Below are 13,862 nucleotides of genomic sequence, written 5' to 3' on the forward strand. Positions count from 1 at the left end.
CACGAAAGCTTTAAATCGAAAAATGAATAAAGCGCTCTAACTAGCATTTATCGTAAAAAAAAAAATTCCATATTTTTTACCCCAGTAATTACCCTGTAATCGCGAAATTTGTATGGGATGAGGGTAAAAGGTAAGGTAAAGGTAGGCTCGTTCTTTTTTACCTTTTACCTTACCTGCTAAAGGGTAAAAGGAAGGGTAGCGCGATTGTATTGTGGTAAGGTAAAAAGTAGGGTAAAGTTTCTCTTGTTTTTTTACCGTTTAACTTTTACCTTACCTTGCCGAGGCCTAGGCTGATGTCAAGGTGCGTGTAAATGGGGCTGTTTTTAAAGGTTTAAAAAGTAGGCGTGGCACAAGCATCCGGGCCACTGCGCTCTGGGCGGGGCATTTGTGCCCTGGGGTCAGAAAACGAAAGGTGACAAGCGTGCTTCACCTTGATGTGCTTCACCTTGGTGAGACCTCCCCGAGGCACAAATCCGACTGTGGTGTTGCAGCGATTTCTAATATGAACAACTAAAAATGTTATATTGCCAGAAAGGGTGAAACCTATTGCTATATTTTGACACTGGCAAGAAAGGACCCCGAGCTATAAATTCAATGATAGTGGCGTTGCCTTTGTGCTGTTCGCCTTTTGGCGTTGTCCGGTCTAACACTTTGAAAACTAGGCTCTAAAGAAAGCTGTCTTTGGTGTGGACCAATCAGTTGCAAAGACAATGCCATATATTATTAGCGCATGTTTTTTGTTTGCATGTTCACCACAAGTATATGTGGTTAATGCAGACGGGATTCATTGAGAAAACGATTCTGCGTGGTGTTTTAACATCTGAACACAACTGTTTAATTGCCAAAAAGCCTATTGTTATAACGTCAAATGTTATCTTCATTAGATAATTCACGTTGAAAGAATCATCATATATATTTTAAACACAACAAAACTATTTAGAGAAAAGTATTTTTATTAGATAAATAATTTCTCATCTCCAGCTGCTTGGTGGGGTGGCGCCCCAAGGCCCCTTCGTGAACGAACCGCGCCTGATGCCGAGCTGGATATTTTTGGCCAAACCGAATCATGCCTTTGATAACATTCCTTTCGTTCGCATTTTCCGTCGTTAACAGACGGTCGCCACGTTCCATTCAAATGAGGACGTGAATGCACATTAAAAGGGCTAAATTAAGATGTGTTTGGCAGGAGCATATTGCGTTCGTATCGATGTCTAAGGCTTCTCGATAAAGCCGAGCAATTGGGAGAGTGAGAGATTTTTTTTTTACAAAAATTCCAATTAACGCTGTCGTGCGTTTATGCCACTTTGTCACCCAGCCGCCGCGTGCCGACAGCCTCCCTAGCAACGGTGAGACTTCACGAGCACTCGGGACTATTGCGTTGTTGTTTTTTTTTCTTCTTAAAAATATTTATTTTTGGCTTTACGTGCCATAATCTCTCCCGGCACTTGCACCGCCAGTGCTCTCGCCCGTTTGCGCGACCCCATCGGCTCTCCGACGCGTGGCTCTGCGGTTTGTGCGCCGACGGTGTCACCAAAACGTTTGGGCCCCACGCTGCTTTGGGCAGAATTTCAGTTCCCGAAGAAGCCACCGGCGCGCGCCGTGGATGGATGGGTGGGGAGATTCATCGTCGCCCATCCCGCAGTAGGAAGGTAACGTGGAGTTTCCACCACTGGCTGAAGGCTGTTAACCAGACATGAGCATCGTCTCAATGCTCAATTGAGCAAGGAATCACTTCTAGACTTTTTTTAAAGATAGTTGCGATACATCAGCCACGGATGATGTCTCTCTCCCGCAGCCTGTGTCGAGTATCGCCGCGTGACACCCAGCGTGATGACACCCACGTGATACCCACGTGACACCCAGCGTGTTGACACCCAGTGTGATGACACCCAGCGTGATGATACCCACGTGACACCCACGTGACACCCAGCGTGATGACACCCAGCGTGATGACACCCACGTGGTACCCACGTGACACCCAGCGTGCTAGTGGCACGTGCAGCGATGAGCCCCTCCTCGATCGTCGCTCGCTCAGCAGCTCCGTTGTGAACGACGCGCCCCCCCCCCAATCAGCTCCCACCCAGCACTCTCGCGAAAGAGCGAGTCTTAGTTTCCCTCTTCTACTTCCCCCGTCGTGTGGGTTTAGCGGCGCATCGTGCAAAGGCTGCATCGACTTTAGACATTCGGTCAAGGACGAAAGTCATCGGACGGCGCAATGAAGTCACGTCGTTCCCGGCTGATCACGATGATTCATTGGATGGGTGAGCGAATGTTCCCATGTGCAGGCATCGTTACATCTAAATAACGCATTCGTCATCTTTGCCATCGCCGTTATCATCATCAGCCAGGGTATTATCCACTGCTGGATCGAGGCCTCCCCAAGTCGTCACAATCGCGAGCTGCACGCCGGTGGTCCTCTCAGACAGGATCCATCCTTTGGCTGCCAGTCAGTTACCGTGCTCGGCCATTAGCCATCATTCGCGTCTAGCGACGCGTCCTGCCCAATCCTGAACGGTCCATGTGGCGTCTGTAATTCGCAATTGTTCCCTGATCCGTGCGTTCCTCCTTCCAATCATGGACCTGTCCACGCTTGTCTGAGTACATTTCATGTTTCTGCTCCATTTTCTTTGCCAAGTGGCCACGTTTCTGATCGATATGTCACGGCAGGTAACTGACTGAATGAAAGCCAATCGACTGACTGACAGTGAACTCTGTTAGATTCATCAATATGTTGTTATTCATTATCAGGGTTTTGAAAAACACTATAAAAAACATCAACTCGCTCAACTCCTTATGTTACCTTTTTTATCCCGATCTACCTTTCATAATTGTCATATCGGTTTCCAATTGTGTCCCTCCAGCAAATCTACATATGTATTAAACGAAAACATGTTTGTTTTTTTGTATTTACATATATAGTTTTTCCCCCCTGCAACGTTAATCACGACTCGACACCCAGGGTCACGAGACGGCACAACTCACTCGGTATCCCGCGCGAGAGCAGTGCGACCTTTTCCTTCCTGAGAACAGCCCCCCACAGAAGCGGACAGCACAGAACTACATCTGAGATCCCTTCCAGTGACATCCGGTCTACGCGGTAGCGTTGTGGTGTCGCAGCGCTCCCCCACCCACCCACCCACCCCCCATCTTCTTCCACCCACCACGTGGAAAAACATTGGACGCACGATGGTCAAAACCGATGTTTTAAGTCTGCTCGAATTTAGCCAAAGTCGAGAGTAGCGAAGTCTGCAGATTTCCAACGCAGCGAGACTGCCCCGAGGACAGGGAGAAGCGCTACGTGGGGAAGTGCGGCGGAAAAATGAAAATGCCATGAGCGGCGTCCGCTGCGTTGTGCGCGCAGTCATGGTGATGTTTTCCTTTTGTTTGGCACACGTATTATGCATTTATGTAATTCCCAGTTACAAAAACTATCTGCCTCCAGTTGTTGTCCTTTGTTTTGTTGTTTCAGACACACGCACACAGTACGAAGAAAAAGATCCCCCGTATAGCCTTAAGATACGTTTGGGGCAAGTGCTGTTAGCGAACAGCTAGGAAGTTCGGCAGGGTACACGTGGGGGTGGGTGGCCAGCACCACGCCCAACCGTCTTTGTCTCCCCAGTGGCGATGTTTACACACCGCACCGGCTACTCATTTGAGGCCGAGTCGACCGAGATGAGGCCCGGGACCGGTCGAGATAAATCGTCACCGCGTGTTGTCCACGGGCTGGAATCGAACGCTGGGTCGCCGGCTCCGGTAACGCGACGTGCCAAACTGCTGCGCCACCGCTCCACAAGTCCTTGTTGTTGTCGTTGTTGTTGCGTAGGGTGATGACGGGGAAGGGGGAGCTCAAGGTCTCCGATCCCGGGGGTTCCGCGTCTCCCCGCTCGCAACTCCGCTTCCGACGCAGCTGCGCAGTCACCGAGACAAACATCGCCGGCTCGCCGTGGGAGCGCGGAGGAGTTCCTCGGCTGTGCGCAGCGGCTCTGCCTGGCAGGAGCGAGGGTTGAGTCACCCACGCTGCGTCCCCCCCCCACACACACCCCCACACTCACGGGAAACAAAGCAAGCGTCACCATCCTCTCGAAACCACGCGTCAAACGTCCCGGCTAAAGTGAGATCTGGTGACTGCACGCCGTGAACGTTGTGCCGGTCTACGTGGTTCTTCTCGACCTGGGAAGCACGCAATGGCCCTGGGGGTGCGAGACGTCCTTCTTTCTGGGGCTGCGGGACATGGCTAGAAAAGTTTTTGTTGTTGAAGCTAAATCATAGAAGCATATTGAGCACGGGCAAGTAAGTGCAACTGCTTTGTTTCACAAAATACGTGTGTTTATTAACAGTGTTCATTTTTATTTTTCCGATTGAGAACCAAAGGGGCGCAAAAACTGCAGTGAAGGTGAAGAACCACTGGGCTAGATCCATGCGTCTTCACCACAACACGTTGCATTGCTCCCTGAATAGCGCTGCCTGGCTCAATAGATTCCTGTGACTACACTACAACAATTTGCGTTAAGCTCTTGAAACAGAATAAAGCGGTGCTTTTGCCTGGGTTTTCGCGATGTTTTTTTTCTGGTCTTACCGTGCCATGTTGCTCTGCGTGCACGTTGCTCCTGAATACACGGACACACGGCACCCACAGACTGTCCCCCCGTGTCTTCCCATTCATCATCATCATCATCACGATCCATGGGCAGATAGCCCTTAGTATGCGTCCACTGCATAGTTCGTCGTTTGTTTCCACTTTCCTCTCTTGTCTTGTGCCAATCCGCTCAAGCAGTGGTCCAAATCTTTCTGGCACCAATCTCTGATTGTCGTCATCAAGCCGTTCTCTGCGAGGTCTTCCTCTCTTTCCGTTTCCTTACATTTTTCCCGAACAACAATACTTGAAATGTTCCTGTTGTTGACCATCCTACACGTGTTTGTCCAAATAGTGGCAGTTTCCTACTCACCACTGCCGCCCGCATTCTATGTGCAACCTTTTTCTTACTTCTTCTTCAAGTTCACCGCAACGGAACTTCCCAAAGAGGGCGACTTTAATGGGATCGCGCGAACGTGACGACACGTCAATCAGAGCGCAGACTAATCAAAAAAGGAATTTAAACTAAAAGACATTGGCTTTGTGTAGCCTCTATCGATTGAAGTTTTTCAATGCCATTTCAAGATGTACAATGACTAAATAATAATAATGATCTTCTTGGTTCTTTCGGTAAAGTCACGAAAGAACCAAGAAGATGAATCCCTGCAGTCACGAAAGCTTTAAATCGAAATTTAATAATAATAATGATAAGTGTGGAACGCTCCGATTGATTTTCATTTGGAATTAAACCAAACCATTCCTTCCATTTTTGCCGTGAAAGACTAAGTGGCCGTCGAATGCATTTTTTTGCCAAACTCGATCTCATTGGCCACGTTCCAGAATGTCAACGTCTCCCATTCGTGATCAATACGATTGGCTTTCGCAACTGACAGTGAAGCCGAACAATGTCATTACAGGCAAAACCACGGCGAGTGAAAGGCCACATGCACTACTTGTATCATCATCAGCAGCAGCTGCGGCAGCAGCAACAGTAGCACATCATTATTATCATCATCATCAAGATGACGATAGCGCCGCTCCAGCTGGCTGATGACACCACCTGCTCCCATCGTTACCAACATACCACGACCCAGTGCCGGATTATCCTAGTAGCGCAAGTAGCTGCACATGTGTAGTGGGTTCACGGAGAGCGGAGACGACTCGTAGAGGCAACGCGTTTATTCCAATAAACGCGAACAGCAACAGTCACAGCCTTTACTAGGGCAACGGCCCTTTTCACCCACTGACTGGGGAGGTACGGCCTCTGGAGTAGCGTGCCCTAACACGGGGCTACGGACTCGAAGTCCTCCAGCTACAAGTGACCTACGCTGCCCCAAGGTACGGGTCTCGAACCACTGACCCACTCGGACCCGGCCCTTACAAGGACGTCGGGCCGGGGGGGGTTCCCAGGGTCTCACCACTGGTGGGGCTAGGCGTCCCAGGGTCTTAGGCTGGCTGGTCTTCTGGCTTCTGTCTTGGACTGGCCACGGACCCGTCCAGAGGTCCGGCTTTTATACACCGCCCAGGTGTGTCAGCCTCTGGCCACGCCTCCCTTCCAGAGAATTCCGGGGGGGGGGGGGGGTCTCGGGGGATCCTTGGACACCCCGCAGCCCCCTCCGGCTTTAGGGCTGGGGAATGTAGCGACCCCCATGCGGTGCAAGGTACTGCCCCTAATGGGCCCTGTCTGCCACTGCAGGTAAGTGCACGCAGCCCGTTTACAGCGCTACACGTGCTACGGGCCCCGCACTTTCAAGTGCCCCGCGCTAAATACTTTCAAGCTCTCAATTCCGGTTCAGTGATTCTGCACTTGCTCTCCTATACTGCCTTCAACTTTTATGAACGACTGGGTGTTTACGGTTAGCGATTTGTCATATTATCTGGCCGTATAGCGAATTAAAAAATACAATTACTTTACTATGCAAGTAAAAAATGTGGGTTTTAATATTTGTGTGTTTTTTTTTATTTAGGGCCCCTTTAAAGCATATGCTATAGGCCCCGCACTGGCTTCATCCGGCACTGCTACCACCTCTCGCACCTTCTGCACCTCTCTACTCACCCTCCGGCTTTCTCCTTCCCCGTTTGCCCCGAGTGTACCGCCCTCAGCTTGTGCTGTAAAGTGCCCTGGAAAGGACGCTCTATGAATCCTAAATAGAAGAGAATAGAATCACGTGCAAAGTTGGAGAAAAAAATTACCTCCAAATTAATGAAAATGGAATTACACGCAGCAAATCATCGCCCTTCCAGCACCTTACTGCGAAGACATGGCAGGACCCTCCTGAATAAAAGTCATGAGACTCAGAGGAGGCTTTCCTGGGATAAATAAGCGTGATAATAATAATAATAAAAACTGGCAATACAAATAAAACTATTTTATCCCTCCCCCCTCCCAAATAATTGAAATTTGCCCTGACGCTGTTACATCACTCGGAGGACAAAAATTCCGGATCAGAATCGTTTTTTTTTTATTTTTTTACGGAGGATGGCTTGCTTGGACACACATTTCTGGTGAAGAAAATGCCGACAGATTGTGTGTATTTGTCGTAAGCGCTTCGACGGTGCATTGTGGACGGAGAAAAAAGACGGGAATTGCTCATGTTCTTGTTCTTTCGGTAAAGTCACGTAGAAGGGAAATAATAAAATAATAAAAATAGAACATAATAAAATAAAACATTCTCACGACGTTTCGGCCACAACACAAGCAGCGGTCCTTCGTGAGAATTTTTATTTTATTATGTTTTCTTTTCATTAATTAATTATTTCCCTTCTACGCGACTTTACCGAAAGAACCAAGAAGGTAAATCCCTGCAGTCACGAAAGCTTTAAATCGAAATTGCTCATGTCACGAAGATTAAAAACAAAAAGGTAAGCTCTTCGCGCATCGCGCTTAATGGGCCGTGGGTTGCGTCAATGGCTGTCAAACTCTGCTGCAACCCGCAAATGGTATCATCATCACCATCATATTCCTGCCAGTTATGAGACGCAATAAGCTTACGCCCTCTGCCAAACAGGATTCATCATTCGGATGTGTTTGACCCCCAGTTTGGTTTTTTTGCATTATCATTCACAACTGTTTCACATCGGTCGTATACGCACGGTGGGAATTAACTACGTCAACATCGCACGTCCTGGTATCCCCAAAACTTTTGTGAAATATCAGGATTTTGTGCCCGACTTAAGATAATCTGGCCTTAAACTCGACTCGTGATTTCGGCAAAGAGCGTGCCTACCTGAGTAGTGGGTGGGGTTAGCAGAGAAGTGGGACCCGGTGTAACAGGCTAAAATAACCCCGGCCCCGAATAAACCCGGGTATAGTTTGGCCCAGGCCAGAGTATACCCGGGGGGATAAAGTGTCCTCGGCTAAACTATACCCCCCGGGGGTTTAAACTAGACTGGGCCAGACCATACCCCTCCAGGCCAGAAGATGCCCCATGTGAAAGTTCAAACGAATTTCAATCGATATCTAAAAAGCGTATAAATGGAAGTAAGACTCTCAATTTGATCAATTGAAGCATTTTTAGGGTTAGGGATAGGGTTAGGGTTAGGGATAGGGTTAAGGTTAGGGTTAAGGTAATGGTTAGGGATAGGGTTAGGGTTATTATTATTATTAAAGTTCTTCTGGTTGAAGCAATCAAAGTCTATGTGTTTACAGTTTAAAATAAAATGTTGGGAAATTTTAGTAATTCATGTGTATATCACTCAACACTATTTCTATCAAGGGGGTATGATTTGGCCTAGAGTATAAATTGGCCTAGGCCATAATATACCCGGGTATAATCTTGCCTAGGCCGTTTTAACCCCGGATATACTACGGCCAAGGGGTATACTACGGCCTGTTACACTGCGGCCTCTGAGCAGCAGGCCGGGCCTCTGAGCAGCAGGCCGACCGGGTCAACCTCCATAGAGGCTCTCTACAGCTGCCTCTAGTGGAGGCCCTTCCACGATCAGTGGCGTGAGCAAGCAATTGCAGGGCTGCACCTTTACCGACTGTGTACGTTCTGTGATTTGTTTACCAAAGCAGCAGATGCAATTGGCCGCAAATACAGGTGGTCAATTTTCAATTAGACTAAAACCGCAACCCATTGCTTATCTGGATCGGCCCGAGGCAGGCAGGAAGGGGATGTGAGGGAGGGTCGAACGTGCGAGCAAATATAACTATTGCGTGTATGTTGAACTTCTCTCGCACCGTACGTAGCCAACCGCGCCAATCGGAGGTGCGGGGTCTGTGTACCTTAGATCAGCTAATGCCGCGCACGAATGGATTATATTTGCGAATATGTATCCGTGTATGTGTGTGTCTCTGCCAGTGACGACTGTCAGTCCGTGGGGGGTTGGGGGGGGGCATGGGGCATGTCCACCGGGCGTTCCGTGCAGCGTTAAGCAATCGTCGCGGAATTTTTTTCTTTCTGTTTATGCTCGAGGGTTGTTCCATTGGCGCCAAGTTTCCCCCGCTGTGATCTCCCACGGGCACGCGGGCGACAGGCAGCACGCCACCTGGAACTCGCACCCACGTGTCACGACTCCTGTCAACGATGTTCGGCTAGGACACCCACCATCCGGCTAGGACACGTACCATTCGGCTAGGTCAGGTACCATTCAGCTAGGACACGCACCATTCGGGGGCAGGCAGGCAGACAAGCGGCGGGAAGGAAATAAACATTGATTTGTACATGCCCGGAAAACATCCTACAAAATGGGAATTTGAAGAAATGTATATATAAAAATTACAAATAAATTCCAGACAATCCGCCAATGGACGATGGCATCCCCACGTTGCGTCATTGCGGGAGTTGTTTTTGTCATACTTCACCCTGCTGGTCAGTGCAGATTGGAGGAGAAGGGGGCATGGTGGTTCTGGTATTCACTTGCCACGGGTGTCAGCCGTGGCCGGGAATCGAACTCAGAACACCGGGTTGTGAATTCGGATCACCTCGTTCGTAGCGGAGCGCGCGAACCGCCGTTAAAAATAAATACATACAAATAGACGCTTGCAATTAAATGAGGATGCAGCCATGCCTAAAGTTGTAATAGCTGTTGTCACCCAAACCTGACTGGGTGAAGATGATAGCAAAATTATATGATTTATAATTATTGGCCTCGAGCATGCGAAAGACAATTATTGGAATGGTAGCGCAGCTCAATGGATCATCACTACAGCCACATCTTCTTGGTTCTTTCGGTAAAGTCACGTAGAAGGGAAGTAATAAAATAATAAAAAATAAAACATAATAAAGACGGCTGCTTGCGTTGTAGCCGAAACGTCGTGAGGATTATTTTATTTTATTATGTTTTATTTTTATTATTTTATTGCTTCCCTTCTACGTGACTTTACCGAAAGAACCAAGAAGATGAATCCCTGCAGTCACGAAAGCTTTAAATCGAAAAATACAGCCACATCGGTTGAAATTATTCACGTGCAAAAGCGCAATGGAATTGCCCCCCCCCCCCCCCCCCCCCACTTGATGCGTTTTCTTTGATAAACTATCACAATCGGGTGGCAAGCTGGACTCTTGACCTCTCGTGTGTAGGCTCCACAAAGGCAGACCTGCAATTCAGAATCAATTTTGTTTGTGTGCCTGTGCGTCGGTGCATTTTCGCGGACGATAACGGCTTGTTGCGTGGTGACATTACTGCTGAATACAAACAACAACAAAAATTGATCGCGGTGGTGGATTCCATCTCGAGGTCGCAGAAGAGAACGGGCACCGCTCCGTTCTTTGTAGCCTATGGCACAGAAACCCACCGGGTTGGTGTCCGATCTCAGCAGCTAAGCAGAGATTTTTGGGCCTGGATTGTGGCCTCGTCGGATGGGCCACCACCGTGTACACAACAACTGTTGTAGGCCACTGCCGGGGGCTATGTTGTCAGAGGAGGGCTGTACAGCAAGCATTCGTTGTTGTTCTTCTTGGTTCTTTCGGTAAAGTCACATAGAATGTAAATAATAAAATAATAAAAAAATAAAACATAATAAAATAATTCTCACGACGTTTCGGCCACAACGCAAGCAGCCGTCCTCAGGTGAAGACCTAAACGTCGTGAGAATTGTATTTTATTATGTTTTATTTTCATTATTTTATTATTTCCCTTCTACGTGACTTTACCGAAAGAACCAAGAAGATGAATCCCTGCAGTCACGAAAGCTTTAAATCGAAATTCGTTGTTGTTGTTGTTGTTGTTTGCATGTACAGGTACTCCTCTACTTAGGAATAAACGACTTACGAACTTTCAAAGATACGAACAAACCTGTCCGTATGTCCAGTTGCCTGTTTGGATCGATAGCCATAAGTTCAACCACCGCGTAATAGATGGCATCTACATCTGCAGAACGTGACGAACCAGTAGCATCTGCATCTACAGGAGATTACACATTTTTTTATTCCCCGTGTTTAGTGTACACGCCGTACAACATGTTTGGAATCGGCAGGAGTAAAGTTGGACTTACGAACAAATCGAGTGACCAACAGACCTCTGGAACCTAACTCGTAGAAGAGTCCCTGTATGTCGAACTTCTTTCACACAGTACGTACCCAACCGCACTAATCGGAGGTGCGGGATTAGAATCGCACTCTGATCGTAAATTGTTGTACCGTACATCTACGTCTCCCCACCTTCACCAATCTACAGGCCATGGGGATGTACGGGCGAATAACGACACTTTCACAAAGCGAAATGATAATGGACAAAAAAAAAGACAGCGTCATTAGACCATCGCATGCACATATTTCGACAGATGAATGTTGCGGTACGTCAGTGACTGTGCGTGCACACGTGGAGCTCTTTTGCCATTCCACTGCTGGATGAGCCCCCCCCCCCCCCTACGCCATGCGGGGTCCACCGTGGCTATTTGACCATACTTCACCGCGCTGTTCAGGGTGGGGTTGGGTCATGAATGACAGTTCGATTGTGTTGCACTGCCCTCTGTTGCTCACCACCCTAGACTCCGCAGCAGCTGTAGCAACCTGCCATGCACGGCAACGATTGAGGGTAACAAACAAAAATAAAAATACGATTTGTGAACACGACACGGAACAGAACGGGAGGGGGGCTAGGCAATCAACATGTCCACATGCGGTTTGGTTTTCATTCATTTAGTCTGGAGGAGGGCATCTTTTTCGACAGGCACTGTCTAATTATATTACGCTGCCGGTGCGGACTGCAATGATGTGCCACTTATGAAAACTCGTGTGAAAAAAGGCGTGGAATTTATTTAACCCCCCCCCCCCCACCAGGCTTTCGCTTAAGCGTCATCAGAAACCGCACGCGTCGTCAAGTGGAAGGGACTGCACAGGAAAGCGTGTTGAAGGAACGATGAAGGTCATCGTATGGGGGGCACCGTGACATTTGCACAACGAGGTTATGCGTGTGCGTGTGCGCGTGCGCGTGTTGAACTTCTTTCGCACTGCACGTAGCCAACCGTGCAAATCGGGTGCATGGTTCGCCTGCACCGAGCCAACGTTTGCGTCCGCAGTCATTCAAGGTGCACGCAGACTCTGTTGTTAGCACTTTCCGATTACGCGAGTTGCGTTCTCGTATTAACGTGGGGGGTGGAGCGCTGAAACTGCGGGGAACTGAGTTAGATTATCTGGCTATGACAGAGGTCGCAACCGGGTACCCGATACCCGTATCCTACCCGATACCCGGCTACCCGTACCCGGCCGGGTACGGGTACGGGTAGGCGTTTGCGACCCTGGTGCGGCCGGGTACGGGTACGGGTAGGCCGTGAGTCACTGGTGAGTAACTGTTTGTCACTCATTTCGGGTAGGGAACGGGTAGGGAACGGGTACCCGTACCCGGCCTGGTACGGGTACGGGTACCTATTTGCGACCCTGATGCGGCCGGATACGGGTACGGGTAAGGAATCAAAACCCGTTTGCGACCTCTGGGCTATGGCGAACTTGAGTAGCGAGCGATATCTGAATCGGTGCTTGGTCCTCCCTCTCGCCTACCTGCGCTGGGCGGCGTGGTGAAACATGGTCAAGCAACCCACATGACCGACATGGTGGGTAGGGGTGGCCTTCACTCAGCAGTGGAATCACAAAGGACTGTATCAATGCTTGTGTATATGTTCATTTATTGAGGCACTCGTCACGCAAGCGAATTATTATTTGTATTTAAATATAAAAAAAATTGGCCATTTATGTGTGAAGGTCAAACAACAGCAAAAAATAAACGGTTGGGCCATCAACATTCACAAAGAAGTTGAACAAAAACTCGGAACCACAGACAAGGTCTGCAGGCCGGTCCTTCTCCCGGCAGTAAATCGCCTTTCTGCATGAGCGAGCGAGCGAGCAGCTTCGTAGTAGCGGACAATTTAAATAATTGGACAAATCCACTGGGGAATTCACCACGGGGTTTTGTTATTCTTTTTTTTACCGAGGCATAAAGTATTATATCTGGGCGCGCGTGGGCTTCCTAAGCCTCCGTGTAACAGCCACGAGATGCGATTGTAGAACTGTAAACAAGCTATCGATGTAAAATCTCTCTCCGTCTCCACGGTCGACGTCGCCCCTTGGCTTGCCATTCCTTGAATAGCCTCAGTCTCGACCACCGGACCCATCGAATCCTTTCCAGCAACAACAACAACAAAACCATGTCTTGCTCAAGCCCACTGACTTTTCTGGCTTGTCACAATCACGACATATGTTATCACGCGCGTGCCATCTAACCCAGTGGTCTCCTGCACTAAAGGCGGCCCCTGGTCAACTTTAGTGCAGCCCGTTGACGTGCGGCCCCCGACAATACACAAATATTTTTCGATTTAAAGCTTTCGTGACTGCAAGGATTCATCTTCTTGGTTCTTTCGGTAAAGTCACGTAGAATGTAAATAATAAAATAATAAAAATTAAACAATAAAATAATTCTCACGACGTTTCGGCCACAACGCAAGCAGCCGTCCTCAGGTGGAGAACAGGTCTGTCGAGTAGACAGAGTCTGAATGACACGCCCCAGGCTTGGAGCGTCTATTTAAGCTGGGATGGAGGGGCGAAGAGCGCCTTGACAAAATAATTTGCATATCAGTAGGAATTTAGCATATTTATGGGGTCAATCTTGATTTGAAGCTTTCGTGACTGCAGGAATCCATACTCTTTAGTTCTTTCAGTAAAGTCACGTATGCTGAGGCAGCAGACCATGCTTTCCCACCTGATGATGGACGCTTGTGTTGCGCCCGAAACGTCGTGATTTATTTTATTTTATACCTACGTGACTTTACCGAAAGAACCAAAGAGTATTCTTTGGGTCTTTCGGTAAAGTCACGTAGATAGGTTCAAAGAAAATAACAAACAAAAAAACT

This window comes from Lampetra fluviatilis, chromosome 20 (assembly GCF_964198595.1).
Source record: "Lampetra fluviatilis chromosome 20, kcLamFluv1.1, whole genome shotgun sequence".
Taxonomy (NCBI): Eukaryota; Metazoa; Chordata; class Hyperoartia; order Petromyzontiformes; family Petromyzontidae; genus Lampetra; species Lampetra fluviatilis.